This window comes from Ostrinia nubilalis, chromosome 8, assembly GCF_963855985.1.
Source record: "Ostrinia nubilalis chromosome 8, ilOstNubi1.1, whole genome shotgun sequence".
NCBI lineage: Eukaryota > Metazoa > Arthropoda > Insecta > Lepidoptera > Crambidae > Ostrinia > Ostrinia nubilalis.
This window is the reverse complement of record NC_087095.1, coordinates 11,800,205-11,821,686: the sequence shown is the minus strand read 5'-3', so window position 1 is coordinate 11,821,686 and position 21,482 is coordinate 11,800,205. Positions and strand designations below refer to the sequence as shown.

Genomic DNA, 21,482 nt, shown 5'->3' with positions numbered 1-21,482 from the left:
GTAGTGTTTCAGTATTCGGCCGAGAGAGTCATTAAAATAATTTTTTGGCTGCATTTTTCAGTTGTTCTTCCACTACCGAGATACAGAATTAACGGCCGAATACTGAAACACTACTCAAATCTGTCACTCAGCTGACGGGCTCCTAAATTTAAGTATCCTTCAATTTTAAATGGTATTCTCAAACGCTACTCAACGGATTTGAAGCCGTGATCAGCTAAGCAGCTCTCAAATGTTTACATAATGGCAACATTTACCAAAAAAAGTATGTTTTCATTTACACAAATGATGACTTTACGTTTTTTATCCATTACACGCAGCATCGTTTGGTTATGTATTGTCTTTTATGGAAATATACTCAATCAACTTAACATAGAACAGTTTATTTTTAGTTTCTATTATACATAAATATCGTTTTATTATATAAAAAAATTAATGCTTGCATTTTTATTTAATTAAAAGAATAATTTTAAAGGTGATACTTTTTATTGTTGAAATCTATTAAGTGGCGATCGTGGACCGAAACGTAACCTCAATTGACATTTATCATTGTTGACAGAGCATCAAATTGACAAATCAACAACTCTTGGAAATGCTATGCGATGTCCCCATATTCCTCCTCAGAAATAAGCATGTTTTATGTAAAGCGATTTCATAGCAGCTATTTTGGTTGTTACTTTGTGCACTATACGATGCACAGTTGGCTGTTCGATGTGGAAGATATCACCTAGTACACGTTCATAACTTCCCGTTGCGTAGAACAGTAGGGTTATAATAAGTATTTGGTCCACTGGTTGTATGGCGTTTGGTGAGGGGTTTCAAAGAGCTTCCAAATTATGAATCCAGAAACAACACCGTTTCTTTAGAGACGCGGAACCTCGCTCGGAATTGCATGTCATTATAATAATATTTTTCAATAGCGTTCAACCTTATTGCGTTCCTGCGATTAGATCTAGGTATTTCCTCGAGGCTCGAAAGAAATGATAACGATGACACACATTATTTACCACTATTTAGGTCGATTTAGGTATAAGAATAGGATTTAAGATACCGCGCAAGCACTCTCAAATTTAACAGCTGCTTAAGACGATTTGACAGTTGTTTGAGTAATGCTTAGCGTTGAATGGCGTTTCAGTATGCGAAAATTCATTTGAGTGGCGTTTGAGTGCAACTTAATTTGAGAGGTGCTTAAAAATTGAGAACTGCTTAGATATTGTTTTGAGTATGCGAAATGTAAGTTTAGGAGCTGCTTAACTATTTGAGAAGCCGTCAAATATTTAAATGGCGTTTCAGTATTCGGCCGTAAGTCTGACGGTCTGTTTCTGGGAATACAAAGAACACCACTATTTCACACGGCTTTGTGCAGCAGAACATCTAAGGGTAAAAATTAGGAGATATTTATTTATTCCATTGTACTACTTACCTGTAAGCCCTACTTGGCCTGTATCTCCCCTGATGGTAAGTGACGATCAGGCCAAAGGTGGAAGCGAGCTTCACCCGGAATCCTCAACCACGGAGGAACTGGCTATCTTACCTCTAACTAATATAAGGTATATAAATTTTCCATCGCCTCTCCGCTAATGCCTTAACCCCCTCCAAGTTCGCCACGAGGCCGACCGGTGTAAGGTGGGCCGTCGGCGACAGTCCGCGCGCTTCGCTGCACCCGCCTATTATTAGCCCCGTCTTATACATTTGCATCGATCTGATAATATGGGCACTTACCGAGATGGCATGTGCGGAGGTGGTGATGGAAGAATTGAGAATGAAAAGGCGTTTCATAGAAAATTTAAACGTGAAAAATAATATGTAAAACAGAATGCATAGACACGTGACATCCTTTCTGTTATCATCTGTTTAAGGAAAAGAAAAAGCAAGTCACTGAAAATAGCTACCATGGAGACTGTATTATAGTTAATAAAATTAATAATACCTAATGTTTGTTTCCACCAACTAAGTACCTACCTATTGACGAAAGGTTAAATCGAATACGTACACGCACTTATCTGAAATACCTTACTTGGAACTTTGGTGACACCTACGTATTTTTTCCTAAGAGTTTTCTGAACAAGTAACTAGGTAGGTAGTAAGTTCTTTTTATTCAAAGGATTTCTGGGAAGAAGGGCTTAAAACTTCCAACTTTTTTGTTACTCCTGGGGCTCAAATTTCACTTATTTCCTAATAATAAATAGGATTTCATGTCTATGGGTGAATGTGCTGTAAGATTACTAAGTGTGGCGGTAAGTATATGTAGTTTGATACCCGGGGTTATTAAGACCTTGGTTCTTGGTCACTGGAGGAAGACCTATTAAATGAACTTATGTATAGTCAGCCTCAAATAGATTGTGACACTCAAAGTGGCCAAAAAGATGACAGCACAACCTTTTTCCAATTATTCTAACAAAGACGTTGCGCACTTACTTTTTGTCTACACTATTTGAGAGTAACAAATTGAGAGTTGAATGCAGTCCCCTAGGACCCAGTGATCTTGTTTTTATTTGCCTCTTGCAACTTGATATGACTATGATACCTTTAAGGGTCCAAAAAGTCCTTACTTTGTAACTAACTAAGGAAAACTGCTGAAGGTCACACTTATCAACCCGGAAAGGGATCGCCTTTCGTACACTATCAACCGCGATGCGAGGCGTTTACGTTACGGTGCGGATAAGTGTGCGTTGCAGTACGGAGTTTCATACAAAGAACACTGACTTGATGTTTCCTGGTTGATAAGTGTGCTTCGTCCTTAATTCGGTTCCTTATTAAATGCAAAACTACGTTATTAAATTACCCTAACATGGTGTGGGGGCTAATTTAGTTACGTGTGGAAAGTATTGACTTGCAAGTCAAGCATGGGGACAGTAATAAGGTAAGGAAGGATAATAAGGTTACTTAAAACCTTGTCAAGCGTAATAATTTGTATGAAGGTGGTCTCTTCGTTATAAAATTGCATGATGAAATAATAAAAAAATAAAATAATTTATATTAAAATTGAAAGTTAAAAAGTAATAACATAAGGAAAATATTTTATCTCAATATCCGAACATGAATATTTTATGAAAAGATTCAAGACTTTTCACCATTTCTGTTAATTTAATTAATTAAATAAAACTTTTAGATATTAGGGTTACCTAATATCTAAAAGTGCGTAAAATTATGATCATGAAACCGGTAAAGTACCTACCAATTTAATACAAAAAATATTTTTTACTTGAACTTTTTGTTCCTTTGAGTTCTTACATTATTTTTTGCCAAACTTTTTTTAGGTGCAAAGCGAAGTACTTCTTAGTGTGGGCGAGGTGCGTTTGATTCCCACGCACTTTAAAAGCGTAAGAGTGCGGGAGGGGACTGGATCAAGGGAAGACTGTTGTGATAAGGTGTTAAATTGGGTCTACCTAATATCATATATGACACAATCCTTCATCAGAGGTGCAATTGTGTAAACTTTACACTGTAAAGCATTCGTATTCATTTGACAGTTCAAAACGTAGGTACGCTATATTCTGTTAAACAGATTTTATCGTACGTTTTGAACTGTCAAATGAATAAGTACGATTGCTTTACATAATTGCACCTCTGATGTAGGTAAATAGCAATATAATTAATACAGTCTAATGTCTGTCTAATACAACCCTCTACTCACAAGACTATGAATCTCACGTTTCTTAACCCCCATGCGATTATGATTATGAACAAGAATTATCTTGCGTGGTCATCACACAAAAACATTACTTACTTTTTGCGGAGTTCGAACCCGGGACCTTTGGCTTTGTAGTCCGGGAAAGGGCACTAAAAACGATGGGATGAATGAATATTACTGTCTTACGAAGTTGACGCAGCTATGAGATAGATTTATGTATAAAATACTTCACGAAGAATCTAGGTTTGAATAATTTTTGTACCGTAGGATTCTTATATGTATAAGATCATTGCAGAGAAAATTATAGAGAAAACTATACTAAGTAATGGTCTAATTATTTTCACAACAGAACGAGTATAAGACACTTCTAATATTTTCCTATAATATTCCTGGATTAAAAAAATAATGACTTAAGTACGATACTGTATAATTATTATTATAAACTGGATTTTTATTTTAGTACTAGTATAATAGCATACGATGATAATATAATTAACCCTTTTGCACGCGAGTACCTACTGTAACTCGCTCTTGAGTTTTTCTCCACGAGTGCAACCACTGACTACAATAAAAATATTTCAAAGTACTCACTTTCAGCAGTTTCAGCATAATAAATCTGCGTGTAAGCAATGTGTTCGCGAATCAGCGAGAATTTTAAATTGGTTCTCTGAAATATTCCTAGTTGTTCTGAGCTCGTTAGTCATAACTAATGAATTGGATTGTGGCTGCGAACTCATCTGCATCTAGTGGGCACATATGTAGTAAGTACGGCGAACAGTAAAAAAGTATTGTAACTCCATGACGAGCTGCATGGTTTAAATAAATTGGTAAAATTGCAGAAAACTTGTGCAAAAACAAAAGTAAAAAATCTGTCAAATTCCAGACAGAAGTTATTATTCTAGTTACGCTTAATGTTAGATGATGCAACTCAGCCTTAGTCAGAACAGGAAGTAATATTCCAATGTAGCTGAAAATTAGTAATCGATTTATTAAGCAAGATCGATTTATTAAAATCATGTAGCATGATTAATACGTACACTTGCAAGAAAAAACTGTTAATTCATTGAATAGTTAAGTACTTATTGATGCCGAGGAGTTTTTTTCTAATTTTTTTTAGATTTTTCAGTGTTTTCACACAAACTTAGGACTCCGACAAAAAGTTACAGGTGAGAAAGCCAAATCATTGAATATTTTTTCAATGTCACCGAAGACTCGCTCCATTTTAGAAAATTGTATTATTATCGCAATATTGAGTGATTTTTTTTCTCACGGCACATTTTGTTTGCGCAATTTCATACGCCAAATGTTATTATACTGAAATGGAGGCATTAGGATTTTAGTCCCTCACGCTGTGATATTTACGACGTGTATAATGATTTGTTGCCGAACCCGCATATAAGGATCACAAAAACACCTATATTTTAACAATAATAGACATTATAAACACGTACATTGATGGTTAACAAAGCAACATTTGATTAAGGAAAGTGTGCCAGCCAGCGATGTAAGCTTTGCCTCCAGCTTTCTTCGCCCTCAAAAAGTAAGTAATATTCTTTGAGAGGTTTTACGATTACGGGCAAATGTGTCCATTAAAGGTGATTGTTTATGGGCTTATTAGTCAGGTGAGCATTAGGATAATACCAAAATGTACGTATGTCTATATTTTGAACTCGATGGAAATGATACATTAATGACTTGTTAACTTATTTATTTTGGTATAAAAAGAAGATAATGATGATGGATGTTGAGAAAAGTATAAATACTATTAGCTTTTCATATTGTATGAATCAAGTCCACGAACCCATGTTAATAAAGAAGCTTTACTTAGTTCATTGTAGGATGTTTTAGGTCACCACACAAACTAGAATGTCTAGTCAAATGGAAAAATTACAATACTTATCTTAAAACGTCTTAGAGAAAACCAGATATCATATAACATGCATTTCTTCTAGAGCATCTTCAGAGGAGGGAAAAATTGTCTGTATTTCTCATATCATAGCGACCCATTCATCTGTTAACAGAGATAAGTAAGCACGTAAGCCGGAAAGGGAAAATGAAAAGCCAGTCTTATACTCAAGGACGAAGATTGAATATTGTCTGTAACTTAGCCAGAGAGAATTGATTTTAAGATTCAGCTGGTAGGCAAATGAGCGGTATAAATGTTCAATTACATTATTCTGAACGCGTACTTGTTATCAATTTACGTCTGACATTTTAGATAATAATTGAAAGTTTAAGCTCCGATTGTAAACAACTGGCTCGATTAGGGTTTATCAGCTGAATAAGTTTAAATAGAGCTGGGATACACACCTGTGTAGGAGTTACATTTACACCACGTTAAGTAATAACTTCGATTCGATTCAATTTACTGTCCATAGGTGGTCCTGTAGTATCTACAGTTAGTTTTGTAGTTCTAGCCTTATAGAAATGGACCATAGTAACATGGCTGGTTAGAGAGTTAGGCTCTACTCACTCAGAGGTTCCGGATTTGATTCTTAGATTGAACACGACAGAAAGCACATGGTACATAACTACATTGTTTTTCAATAATTTTGGGTAATTTTATAAGTTTCAAACAAGAAAGTTAGTCCAACCCCTTCACCGTTTGGCTATCGTGGGTGATATGATGATAGATATGAGTAGGTTATTACTACTTTAACCGATGATATGTTTTTTCGATAACATCACACCTTTTACTTGATATGGTTTTTATTTCACTTAATGTTACCTACGTAATGGTAATGTGGTGTGGCTTCACATATATTTCCAGGTCACAGCACAATCAATGTGTTGTCATTTCAAATATTTTTCTCATCGCCTCTCAAGGATCCTCAAGTTTGTAAGTACCTACCCTAATCAATTTTCGTTTAGTTATATAACCAAGTTATTTTAGTTATGTTCAGGAAGTATCTCCTTTATTAACTCCTAATTTTAGCACAAAGGTTGATTAATAAGCTTTTACGTTAACTTAACGTGGGAATGTCGTGTGAGTGAACAATTTCTAAGATAATAAAGATTCCTTTACGCGTACGATATGTTCCAGGAATCAGAATTAGCGTGGTAATTTTTCCTTAGCACTTCAAGCCCAAGTAACATTTTACTCCATTTAAGAGTTCACATTTAGTTCCAATGTGTACTTAAAGCATTAGTACAGTTCACTCGTGATGTATAAGCTGTATTATTGCAATTAATTACACCTATACCTGTCTAAGGGACTTATAGGAGTGTAGACTAGTGTAGAGTTACACTTTTATACGATTGTTGGTGTTATAATACTCTAACAACTATCCTTTAGTCAGCCATCTGACTAAGAGCATTATAGGAGGGTAGAGATACGGCAACCGCTGTTTAACGGCCTACTTGTACGATGTTATAGAGCTAGCATTTTAATAGAACACACGTGGTCATTTATAAAGCCAAAGGCTGTTATGTTTACTTGTTTTAGACTGTTATACAGCTAGTAGCTGTAGTAGGACTTGTTTGTGATAATTAAAATAACCTTTTTTTACTATCTGTACAAAAGTGTTTCAATGGTTCGCATGTACACTGTAGGCTGTTAAAAGGACTATATGTGTTGTCCATTAACATCAATAGCAGTTTATTTGTGCACAAGTACTACTCTTATTTGCTTTAAGCTGAACACGAATGTGAATGTGATATTCTATTACACATTTCCCCAAGCCTGTTTTTAGTTGTTCATGGTGGTTCTGTACATGATGCAGAGGAAAATATTATGCCTGAACCTGAAATTTCCCTTCAAAATATACCAGATATCAGAGTGTGATGATTGCAGTTCTTGTGATAGTGAATACCATTTTGATTTGGACAATTATTTAACCTTTCGCAAAAAAAAATAAGAACATGGGCTATTGAAAATCGTATTCCTCATTCCGCTTTGAATAAATTGTCAAGCATAATAAACGAATTTAAACCGGGAACACTACCGTTTGATGCTTTAGGTATTCATACTTGACTATTAGTACCTGGGCTAGGCGATTTAACGGACATTAATAATTTTTATTGCGGATCTCTAAAATTTCAGTATTTGAAAGAATTAAAGATACACAATTGACCTGAACTAGGTACATCTTAAAGCTGTACATAAGTTCACATTAGAATAAATTTATAGACATTAGCGCTGTAGTGGTACAAATGTGGAACTTCATATAGATAACAGCATTCTAACAGAACACATGTGAACCTAATATACGCTCACCGCATTAAATTGGAGTTATAACAGTTCACATAGCCGTATTTCATTTCCACCATTTTGTTCTACATAACCTAAAATATTTACCAAATAAATCTCCAAAATTAATGCAGATTTATCACAAAATTCGCAGATAGAGCGATTGAGTTTTGGTTTCATGTTATAATTAATTACCGTAATATAATTATAATGCCAATCCAATATCAAAAACTGAAAATTGTAGATTTCCTCTCAGCCAGTTTTAAATATTTTAAAATGAATATCGCGTTTTTACAGAGGCGCGTAAATATTTTAGCTGTAGGTAAATATGTATACATTTCACGATAAAGTTGCATTCCCAATGGCATTAACATTATTAAGTATTTAAAACCCGTGTTATTATTTGCATAAATGATTATCCGCCCGAGTTGTTTCCCTCTTGGCACTCACGTACAAATACCAAACTAATATTAAAATGTGGAAATAATTTAAGACACACGTGAACTTTAGGTAGCATTGGAGTACTTTTGTCGGACTTTATAACTTTGAAAGCTGTGCATTTAGCCACTTGTTACTCTTTATTGTCCTCACGTACGTTGTATGGTTCACACTGCGTCCCATATAGTGCCGTAAGTCAGCCTTAAGTACGATGTTACTACTTAAACTGCTATTATAATGCTATTATACTGCTAATGTACAGCCATAGTGAACTTAAAGCTGTCTAATTTGTGCCCAAACTGGTTCTATAAAAGCATTATAGCAAGCTATACAGCTCGTATACAGCTGACATACACAGCTTGTGGAGTACATGTGAACGACTATTGAACTCTTAAATGGAGTAAAATGTTACTTGGGAGGTGGGTATAATTTACTTACTAAACACAATAATGTATTCTTCCTTTGATTATTGTGACACAATTCCTACACCGCAAATAGGTATCTTTAAAACGTTATTTTATTATTATTATCGACATGTGTCCATCAGATTCATGAATATTCACAAAACGGGCTTTGTTATTTTGTGTGCTTTACATATTATTATTATTAAGTACAGAAATCGTTTTTTAATTACTGTCTGAGTTAATATTTGTAGAATCGCTGGAGTGTTCGGGCACTGATTGATTAGGGTGTATGACGCATATCGTAATAGGACAAAGCTTCTAAAAACGAAATGGGATGGCATTTAAAAAATAATTGGAAAAATTACATGATATTTTAAAAGTGATGAAATAAAAATCTATAACTTTTCAAAGTTTGAATTATTCATAATTCTAATGGTTTACAGTGAGGAATTAAAATCTCATCAATAACGCTTATAGGATGATACTAGGTATATGATGTCTGTATTGCTTAAAATAATTGAAACGTTTGTAATATACATTTGAAAGGAATCATTATGTTAGTAAAGTTCGGAATGTCTGGTTCAACGTAATAAATTGTTTAGTTTTAGAATAAATGTTTTTGGATATAACTGGTAATATAATTCTTGTAATTCACAAACTCAATAATAAAAATTAAAGTCTCAATCAAAAGCATTTTTCTTATGGCATATTCATTATTCATAAAGAATATTCTCATTACATTTAAATATAATGCATAATAAACACTTCACATTGTATCATACAATTATCTGAATAATCTTGACTTAATTAAATCAATTGGTTTTCCTGAAAAAAGTTTCAGTAACCACAAAAAGTAAGTTTGTTTTCAATTTCCACTTCCTTAACGCGTCTTAGATACCAAAAGCTGAACAAAAGTTGGTTGCATCCGTAAAAAGTGTAAGTTTTGGTAAAAATTGTGAACTTGTTGAAGCGAGCTTACGCGGAGGCTGTAGGGCGGTCCGCCCCGGCGGTGGGCGGGGCGGCGCTCTATATAAGCTTTTGCATGGCTCAAAACTTTGTTATTGAATGCGCGCGATCATTCGACGTGACACCACTAGTGACCCAAGTGACTTCACTCGCTTCGCTCCCAGCTCAGGTGAGTCCGCTGAAAGTTATACCCAGTTTTCACATTTCCAAATACTTCGTGTGATTAACTTCTTCTTAATGTGTTTAAAAAGTTCGAAAAATAATACGAGTCAAAGTAATTTTATCAAAATAATAAATTCCTAATACGTGTAATGTTACAACTTTCCCAAGATTTTTTAAACGGGATCTCGAATATTTCGTGTGATTAATGTTCCCAATGTGTTCTAAAAAGTTCGAAAAAATTATAAAACCCGACAACCAACAAAATTATAAAACCGTATTAGTTATCAAAATAATTATTATTTGAGTAATACTTGTAATTGTAAAACTTTTACTAGGAAAATATTTCATGAGTAACTGTTTCTACAAATTAAACTTTCTATAGTGATTGCACAAATCAAGTCTTATATTTTAATAAAAAAACACTTAGTAAAGCTCCAATAATGGCATAATCTTTATCTTCAAAACAATTAATGAAGGTATTGTAAAACAATTTGTAAAGCTTTTAAGAGGCTGTCCGAATCCTGTAAGTGAAAGGCATAATCTATATAAATCATGTAAATCCGGTGTCGATAAACAGACGAAGGTTTATACTTTAAAGTGGTTACGACCAAAGCCTGATTACTGCTTTACAATAAATTTACCTGCGCACCTTAATTCATACTTTAATTAAAGCAAAACAAGTGGTCCTAGGATGAGACAAAATTCTGATGTTGAGCAGATAAAGTTTGTAGTGGTGGCAGGTGAAGTAATTAACAATGTAAAATAAAAGTGTTGTTTCAGCGTGAAAATGCGTTTCTCGTCAAACTATAACTAGAGCTAAGTAACTCAATTAAAAGTACGCAAAGATTTTTATGAAATCATTAAATTAATTAACATATTAAAGAAGGTTACAGGAAAGTGTTCACTTAATTATTATTTAAAAAAGTCAAGAGGTTGTCATTTAAAATGTCCTTTAAAAGCTCTCAAAAAAGTAAGTTACTTACCTACTTCCTGTTTATATCGTTAAATTAATTAATAACATATCAAAGAAGGATTTAGGAAAGTGTACTAACTTTTAGTTTAAAAAGTCAAGAGGTTATCATTTGACATTTCCTTTAAAAGCTCTCCAAAAAGTAAGTTACTTTCCTGTTAAAATATTTTTCTAAGGTGAAGTGTGAATTCTTGTAAAATTAATATTTTTTTTGTAGAGTCAGATAATCTTTTGGAAAAGTATACTCGTATTTATATTTTGGCAAAGTGAATTAAAACGTTGTCGCACTTTAACGTCGTTAATTTAAGAATACAGTCAACAGCTAAAAGTGGTTTAAAGTTATTTCACAAAGATGTAAAATTTTGTATTATTTCAAAAGTCATGTTTAAAATAAAAATATTTACAATTAAAGTCGAATTCATCAAGCCGTTCACTTGTAACTGCCACCAACGCAGCATTTAATTTTCATGAAAATTATTCAAATAAAAAGAAAAAGATTTAGTCCAACCTCTGCAATCTTAGATAATCTCGGTGCTTTAGCTAAGAGGGGTTTAACACATACATCATTATTACAGTTATTCGTAGATCTTCATTGCGCGTAATTCAGAGAAATTTATGGGACAAGCGCCTTGCGCTAATTTTGGGCTCTTAGAATTATGACCCTACGGTAAATTTCTAAATTTTTAAACCTAGGTAATTCGTATTGTGTTAAAAAATAGTATTTTACTTTCCGTAGCAATAAATGTAACAAATGGGCAAATCCATAATACTTAAAATCCAGGCTGAAATTTATACCAATAAATAAGAAGGAAAAGTGGCATTTAAAAGGAGAAATTAATAAAAATTACACCAATGTACACCACTGAGTCTAATCCTCAGTCAACATGTTCTTGTTGGAGTGTAGAGTCAAGATAATTTTATAACCGTCGAATTCTATAGTCGTTTTCTTAACAAATCTTACTTTTGTAAAAATCTGATCAAAAATATTTTATAGGTAAAACGCACCGTAGTTTTTAAAAGTTACATTTACTGTCGATGCATTTGAGGCGGTCAATTCTGAAAAGTACGCGCTATTGTTCTTTTATTTCTCATTTTCGTAGCTTGACCGCGGCAATATAGGTGTGCCGGGAGAGGCTTGTGTTACAGCCATTACACCCAGCGACCCCTGGTCGAGCTAAATAATGCTTTAGTGAAAGCCTATCCAATTACACAGTTTAGAAACCTAGATACTTCCTGCTTGATATTTATTTTGATTAAGAAGTTCATTGCAAGGTCTATTTTTTATTAAAAGCTTGATTTCACTACGACTATAGTAACAAAGGGTAAATTTAATGATATTTAACATTCTCTTGATCGAACATCTATAAATTAAATGTTATTAATAACTTAAAAAGAATAGTTATTAAATGTTTTATTATAAGTATAGATTTCTTAATTGATTGATGTGCATTATGTTTGATGAATGTATCATTCCTGAAAATGTGTAAAGTGTTTCGAAGGCTCAAACAAACCGACGCCGCGACGCGTCGGCTTTTAGGCACGCAATCACGCTTTGTTTCAGACTATTTTACGAGTAGTAAGTATGTTCTAACCAATCAGGAATAGTTAAAATTATACAAATATTTTTTCAATTTCGTGTATCACATCTGAGAATGGCCCGAAGATTAGGCTGAGTTGCTTCATCTTACTTTACTTAAAAAATCTGTCAAACTCCATACAAAAAGCAACGGTTATTGTTAATGTTACGGTTAAAATAAGGTGGTGCAACTCAGCATTAGACAGTCAAACTATTTAACCATTAGACCCTGGAGGCATTATTGTTAAATGCGATGAGCTTTCAGTAATATTATTTTGTGTCACCGACACAGATAGCCATAAAAAACTATTTCCTTCTCGTGTAATGCTAAAATCACTAGCGGAACAGTGACATAACGCGTGAATAGGGACGTAATGATAGTGATTTTTCGTCCAAGGACCTAATAAGCGACTCTTGCGAACTTCCCCCGATTCTTTGAGTGTCGTTTGGTTTTGTTTATAGCTCAATAATAGAGGTCAGAATGCTTGTTTCCGTTACAAATATCGTGGGTTGTCATTGTAAGTGATCATAAAGTAAACAGGTGTAGGACAAAGAAAATAATTTACTTGCAAACACTGATCCGTGTATCCAATTCAGAAAGAAAACTTGTACGCTGATAAAATCGTAAAGAACTTCTTGAGTCTCACTCACAGAGAAACAACAAATTTTGTTTAACTTGGCCAACTTACGAGTTGTATTTTTCCTGCATTTAGAAAATTTCATCATGTAATTTAAGGACGTTACTGAGTAGTTAGTATTCTTAGAGAGAGAAATGTATTTTTGTTCAGAAATATTTAGAATGAATTGAACAATAAAATTAGAATTAAAATGATTTACGTTACACCCGTTACATTTTCATAACAACAGAAGAATAAGTTGACTATTAGGTATTTAATAGGCTAAGCAGGTAAGTAAGATTTCATTGACTTCAAGTTGTACTACCAGTATTATAAATAAGTTCTTGAAATGCGTCACTCCTTTCAGTTGAAAAGAATCTTCAAACTTCGCTAACTGAAAGAATAGAAAGCTAATACAAAAGAACTTGATTACCTATAAGTCATAGAAACTTTGCTTGGGGCTAAAATAGTATTTATTCCTCCTACATATTATACACTGGTCATCATAACAATCGACCCACCCGCGACAAGCACTTTCAAACGTATGCATCCCCACTTCCCACCAATATTAATATACTATATTACCATTTAAAAGCCTAGTTCTTAACTTCATTTCATTAAAGGAAAGGTTTTTACCCCAAAAATGTGTCTGTAGAAGAATCCAGAGTCACTTCTTCAAAAAATAGGTAGTTACGCTTGAACCAACTTTTATGGCTATAAAACTGTTAAGTTGGGATTAATCGCTATCCATCTGTTAAAGAGGACACGTGAGATCATTATTTGGTTTTATAACCATAAAAATTGGTCTAATTGATCCCAGAGGTGAGCCCAAAGTGAGGTCTTTTTTCAAGTTTTTCAAGTCACATTTATTGTATATGTTAATCGTTTATTAGGAAATTATGTGTTTTTCTTTAAGGATATTTATTGGGCTTTCAAATAACACCAATATTGTTGGGGCACCATGATTGTGTCAGTAGAAACGAGTTTTTCTGTAAAACGTAGGTGGGTCGATTTTTGTGATGACCAGTGTATTAGTTACAGATGTGGCTAATAAGAAATTGTGGGCAATCATAAATAGGGGTCGGGACGGCAAGAGTGGAGGGCAATTGCTTTCATTGCCGTCGTTGGTCATCCCAGTGTCCCAATATGTCCCAGTGTCCCACTTTGATGGATACGGAAACCCTAATAACTAACATCCTTCATCATGATCTTACTGGGATGGGATTAGGATATTTATATCAAAAATTATACAAAAATCACTACAAATAAGGACAGTAATATTCAAAGTGATTGAAAAACTCAATCTCGACTAAAAATTTACTAGTAAGGTGATAGATTAGAGTACACTGTTAAAATAAAAGAAGATATGACACTTCAAAATTAATTACTCATCCAAACAATTAATTTAATTTGCTTTGGTTTAAATAATCAACAAGTGCATAACCTTTAAACTAGATAGTTCAACATTAAATGGCTAAATTCCATTTTCCTATTCAGTCATCTAGGATAACAATCAGAGTTGCATCGAAGCGGAAATCCGAAACATTGTTAGAAGGCTTTGGCGGCTCCCCGCAGCCTTCCGGTTGGACAGACAGACCGCAAAGCTCCCGGACTGCTCAGAGTCCGGCGTGAATTATAGCTGTAACATCGGTGTAAATCTAACAGGTGGACACACTTCATGAAAAAATAACGTTTTGAGAAATATTGGTTGAGGCGAGGAAATGAAATGCACCTTTGAATATTTACCTTTATTTTAAAGATGTGTAAGAACTGAATAAGTAACTCTAATGTTACAAAGTTTTCTAGAGTTCTGTAACTGAAAATAAAAAACGAACTCTTTGTTTTGAGTTTGGCTATCACGGACTTTTTTTTCAGGAACGCGTAGACGTATGCAATTGAAATTCATTATATTATATTTTTTTCTCCGAACACAACGTAATTAACTAGGTACTTACTTATTTAGAAACTACTTTCATTTGTGAATGAAGCTCTGTGATGTGTGCATGTTTATTTACCTTTTGTCTCCAGTAAGATAACTCTTCTTACTACTCTGGATTATTTTTAAAATAATGACCATGACAAACCACTCAAATAATACCATTTGATCGGAAAGTATTGTCAGGTTGCGTTCAAATCGAAGCGCAATGGCCCGGGGTCCATATTCGGTTGCATAAAAAATATTGTCATAATTTAAGAGTGCATAAAGTTTTTTGGCATACTCATCATTTCGCATAACGCTCATACAGAATAAATCATAAGGCATATATTTTTTTGCCATAACCACTTTTATTATAATAATATTTTGGTATATATTTTTTCTGTATTCTTGTTTTTTTAATAACGATTTCTAGGCATAACATTTTTTGGCATCTAAACCAATGTCATAAATATTTCCATTCATAATCATTGAGTTATAATGTACTACGTAGTAATATTACTTCAATGTTCATAATATACAAAATACCATAATGTTAACAAAATATGAAATATAAAAATGTTATACATATAAAATATAAGTTAACAATTAATATAAATAGACAAACAAGCATGCAATCAAACAGCAAGCACGCAAACATGCAAGCAAGCTGCAAGCATGTAAGCAAGCAGCAAGCAAGCATGCAAGCAAGCATGCAAGCAAGCAGCAAGCATGCAATCAAGCAGCAAGCACGCAAGCATGCAAGCAAGCAGCAAGCAAGCAGCAAGGAAGCATGCAAGCAAGCAGCAAGCATACAATCAAGCAGCAAGCACGCAAGCATGCAAGCAAGCAGCAAGCAAGCAGCAAGGAAGCATGCATGCAAGCAAGGATGCAAGCAAGCAAGCATGCAAGCAAGCATTAGGATTGCCTTATCTCCGGCGCTGCGGGAAGTGCGGTCCTTCCGCTCTGGCGTAACATATACCCGGCATGCCATGCTCGCTTCCGCAGCTTCAGCCGCTCCAGCTCGCACGGCTGCCGGATATATGTTACAGCGAGCGAGGACCGCACTCCCTCCGCGCCTCCGGCTTTTAAATTACACTCTAGTATAGGGCAGACTAGTACCACGTGGAAGAGACCACGGCCAGTCGGGATCTACATTATTCCAGACCAGGCAAGCTTAATGTTGTAAAAGAAATGTCGACTGTATATGTGCGTTATAATAGATAAGAGGGATTCGAGATCAAACAGAATGTATTTTCACGAGCTTAAGTTTTCTAAGAGACAGGTCAAAAATTAAGAACAAAAATGACAATGACACAGAGAATTTAGTTTTTACAAATCTATAGGCCGAAAGAGTATTAAAGGTGGAAGGAGGATCGTTCGCAACATCACAAATACATAATTATTTACTCTTCAATATTGGTTGTTCTTATAGACAATATTTATGACTTTAAATGTTATACATAATTAAATTATGTTTATTGTATTTTATTCAAAACAAACTTTAGGAATATAAAAATTATGTTCTTTACTTTTATGATTATTTAAATTATGGTATTGAAAATTAGAGAAAGTTATTATTATGCCTAAGAAACCATTATGCATTTAGAAAACTATGCATATCAAAGTGTATGCGAAAAAACTTTATGCAAATACTGTTATGCCAAACTAAATTATGATGAAAAATGTTATGCGTCTGAGAGGGCACCCATGGCCCGCGGGGCGTCCAATAAGTATTTGCCGAGCGCCGTCTGACTTACACATTGATATTTTGTCTCTAAACAAGCTTAGTGTAGCATCTCTAAACTAAATAATTGCACTGCAATATTCGTAGACAACAAAAGGAAGAAGTAACAATTATCTCTGCAAAACAAGTGTTATTTCTTCAAATAATGTTGCTTTAGATTGCAAACAGATGAAACATCATATTTTCACGTCTTTTGTTTAAATACCATCTATTCAAGATGTATTTTTTTCTTTTTATAATCTCAGCTCAGTTCTGTGACATCCACTGCTGGACAAAGCCTGCTCAAATATATTTTATTTCTTCTCTGTCAAGTATACCTACTACTTATGCAGTTAGTTTAACAAAATTTCTTGACTTATGACTGCAATTTCATATTAATTTTTATGTTCATTCCCTGTCTTCATAGGCCTCAGTACGGCCTTAGACTTAGGCCGTCGTAGCTATAATAATATACGAAGAATAATAATATACATAGAATGCGTCTGGTGGAGTCATATTTTCTGGATCTATGAATCCGGAACTATTTCTCAACTTCGAACTGTCTGGTTGCTGCAGGATTATTTTCCAATTTCAACGGATTAAGTAACACAAATCTCTAATAACTTAACTTAAACAACGAATGACATTCCTCCTTGTTTATATCTATAGTTGTAGAAACGTACAAAGGAAAACAAATGAATAAAGATAACTGAGAGATGTTATCAATTTAGATATTTTATGGTTCGGTGGGTTTAGGACGATAATAAAATCGTAGTAAAAAGTAAGGACCTTACCTTTTTGTTGAAAGTTACAACACATAACCATAATATATTTTCTGGAACATGTAATAACAATACCGATATCTATACTATTAAACTCTGTGGAAATAATCCAGAAAGGTCAAATAACCCATTGACATTTCACAGTAATTAGTCATAATAAAATCATGGAACGTTCCCATATAAATTGATATTTGAAAACAACAAACTGTCGGGAACATGTGTTGCTCAACTGATGCAATGAAAATAATAGGATATTTTATTTCTGTTCATTTTTGCGACTACACAAACAATATTTGTTAGTGCATTTTTTACAGACAATATTTTATTATTTTTTGTGCTCATTCATAATACAAACTAGAAACATCACAGTTGATACGCCTGGTACCATGACATTTTCCAAAATCTAATATCATTGTAGTAACATAGTTTAATTGTTTTTATTTAGTAGTTTGCGAAATTCATAAGGCAAATCATTCCATTTAAGATGTCGCACTATTACTTGCCGTGTTCTGTCAACCTTTTTGTAACTAGAAAACAGTATTGCAAGCCTATGTCCTCCCTAAAGCCCAGAAACCACAGCATAAAACATTATGAGCTGCTTAACAGGCTTAAGCTCTACCTCTTAGGCTTTATACGTCATTAGAAGCCAAATTTGGCGCTACAAAAACGTACGACCTCGGCATCAGCAAAAAGTTCGCTCTAAGCAGGGATCGCGCGTTGGGTGCGGGCGAACGCCAACTCGAATTAGAATAGAAATAGTTGTCGGTGTTTACTTGGGCCTTCGCGGCCCGTTACCCCCAGATAGGGTAAATCCAAAGATTGTCATAGTAATCGCCATTTTATTCCTGGAACGCGCTGTCTAGGCTGTGATAAGTCTTGATCCTTCTAAACTATCTTGGAAGAATTTGTTCATTTGCACTTTTTTGGTTCCGTTAAAAATTGAGAAAGTGCATCTAGAGATACCTACTGGAAACTACAATATAATATTAAAATGGAAACTTATTTCGTTTAAGTTTGACGCCATTATTATTATTGATGAATATTCCATTTGAAAAGTCATTTATACAAACGGATTAAAGATTAAAGTATTTAATAGTAATTGCCTATTCAAAAGTCAAAAGCCATTTAAAAATCAAATCTGAGAAAGTCATGATGCTCGTCACGTTTCGTATTACAGGTTATTTTGAAAACACCGGTCACGCAATTTTCGCGGCTTCCCAACTTGGTACATATTGATTCATGTCTAAACCCTATCGGTGAGCTAACAAATATTTTAGGCATTGGTAGATATTGATGTGCACGTATTAATTGATTCAGTGAAATGGCACAGAGATTGTGGTTTAAAAAGAGGATCAAAGTGTTTGATTAACAAATCCAAAACTCACAACCTACACCAGTTTGACTGATCTCTTTAGAGGTGGATATTATGAATTCAGAAAAATACACGAATAATAATTAATAATGTATCATTCATATTGACTAAAGCCACGCTTCTCTTCCTTCTCTTGTTATCTTACTTAAACTCATTGTATTCGTTTTCACTAAGTGTCTACTTAATACTTCTAAATGCGTTTTGATGCCTTAGTATTCACTGCATTCACCCCTTGTGGTAATATCAGTGATCATCTTAACAACAGCTGATATGGAATGCGCGGTGGAGTCCGGAACAACTACTTACTTACTCAAGCGCATTTGAAGTTGCGGCCGCGTTTATTGTGGAGCGAGTTTCGCGGCGCATTGCCGGGGTGATAGGGTCATTGAGAGATATGATGGTTTTCTAATGATACATCGTACTGTGAGACCTCATAATAATGTTTGTGAATACGGGTGTTGTACAGTAGACAGTATTAAAAATTCGGTATTAAAAATGTTGGCTATGAAAATATAAGCCTATAAATATTTACAAAGCAAATGATGTACAAGTGCCTTATTTCTATTTGTTTTACAAAAACAAAAAAAACATTTGACTTAAGACTACTGTCTTTTGTGAAATGGAGTTTATTTAACATGCAAGAAGCAAATGGAATCCTTAAGAATACTGATTGTTCAACTGTCACAGGGAATTTTCTGAAAAACTAAATTGATGGAGTAACTCGAATTTATCACAAAGCTCTAGGTTAGCTGTCCAGACGAAAGACGCGTTGTGTAAGGAACATTTATCTAGGCAGTCAAGTTAGGAAGTCATTTGTCACAATGAAAAACCAATGATGAATCGTATGAGCTATCAAAGGCAAGAGTTTTTTCAATAATTTTTCAAAATCTGAGTGACAATATTAATAGTTGTGCAAATAATTAAGCTAAGAGACTGCAAGTCATTGATAGATTACATGTGGGGCAAGTGCAAACTTGTGCATGGATTAAGAACTTTCTATCGATCATCGAATTGCACTCCGTCGAGTGACTCGGTATCGCGCTCGCTCAAATCAGATTAAAACGTCCATCAATGAGTTCCAAACGTTTGCGGCTTCCGGCGGCCTCGGATTACAGCGCTCCTACGAACAAACAGTGCTCTAACGGATCTCTGCAGTTTTAGTTCTGACTTGCAAGGGCTCTATCCTACCCTCTTGTAGTTCTATATCGTGTGGATTGTAAATGAGGCCTTATGACTTACCACAGACTGGATCGGTTGAGTATGAAGCATAGAGTAATTTAAAGTTCGACCCTGAACGCCTGTGACATTAAAATTAAGGTATATAATATGTAAGTAGCTCTCACTCACGTTTCTGAACAATACCAAGCTATACTTTACAAATGTCGACTTTATTTTTATATTAAAGAAGACGAAGGATGTTTGAAGTTGAAAGATTATTTTGATATTTACTTAAAACCAGTTCAGCAAATGTAGTGGAGCATCCGAGTTGGCCCTCGATCGTTGGGGACTCGGCCTCAGGCGCTCAGGTCTCATTTACAAAATGAACCTCTATTTGAGCGCCGCGCTTTGCTCCGAACAAAGTCTATGGCGCTACACAGCTACGCCGTAGCCCGTAGCAATTGACATTAAACGCGTACTACGGCTCGTAGCAAGATTGCGGATACTTACTTATGTATTAAAACTTGTTTAAGTTGGTCTATTACCTGCTTCCTTTTTACTGTAAATTAAATAAGAAACACTTTTCTTACAGCTTTTACTATTTCAGGAACAATTTTTATTAATTCGATGCAAGTAGGCCATGATTTTTTGAGAATTATTAAAACATACAGATAATAATTAATATCAGCTTTGGAAATCGCACATTTTTGACATTTTCGTTTGAGACATTGAAAGTGACCTACAGCCAGAAGCGAAATTAAATTCTTGCCGGAAAATGTAATTTGATATCAAACCTGTCATCTCAGCGACTGTCCCTTGACGCAAATTAAATGGAGCCTATTGAATTTTCGTAACGATATGCTAAATGCATATCTTGGTGTTTTTACTATTTTAAGAATTAACGTAGAACTTTCTGTGTAGCTACCTGTGTTTCTATAAACATATTATAGTTACTCAGCGAAATGTGACGTAACTTGAAAGACCACTTGCTGAACGTGTTTTTGATGATTTTCAAATCCAATGTTAAGCCAACGACCTTGCACCGTCAGATTAGTCTGGCAGAATAAAATTTAACAGTACGCGTGTCGTTTGTAAACTTGCCGTCAGAAGGGTTGGTTGTCCGGCAGTAAAAACTGTTTTATAGACGAATTATGCGTCCGGGCCGAGTGGACGAGGCACTAAAGCTGTTTAACGCCGGTGACGCGACGCCTGGGATGCACCCGATTATGCACTCTTCTCTTATCAGAATTACATTTTTATATGAAAACAATTGACATCGTCATGAATGAATTTTGAAAATCGAAACCCTTTCAAAAACCGAAATAAAAACTACCCTACCTCAAAAGTTTGATTACCATTAAGTATACAAGAAGAACAAATCTATACTTACTAACAGCATAACACTAAGGCTGAGTTGCACTACCAAACTTTGACCGTGACTATAACGAAAACCGGCGATTTTCGTATGGAGTTTGACAGGTTTTTGACGTTTGTTACTGTCAAAGTAAGATGGTGCAACCCAGCCTAAGTATACCAATTCGGTTCAGTGGACAGACAATTTCGTAATGGCACAATA

The 21,482-nt window shown here is 34.6% G+C and overlaps 1 protein-coding gene across 1 annotated transcript in view; it reads left to right on the top strand.

The window, feature by feature from the left end:
* Window positions 1–9,729: 9,729 nt before the first annotated feature.
* LOC135073958 (short neuropeptide F) overlaps window positions 9,730–21,482 on the top strand; it is a 69,949-nt gene continuing 58,196 nt past the window's right edge. The window contains exon 1 of the mRNA XM_063968228.1: window positions 9,730–9,797. The gene's annotated coding sequence lies outside the window, so the exon portion shown is untranslated. The remainder of the gene's footprint in view (window positions 9,798–21,482) is intronic.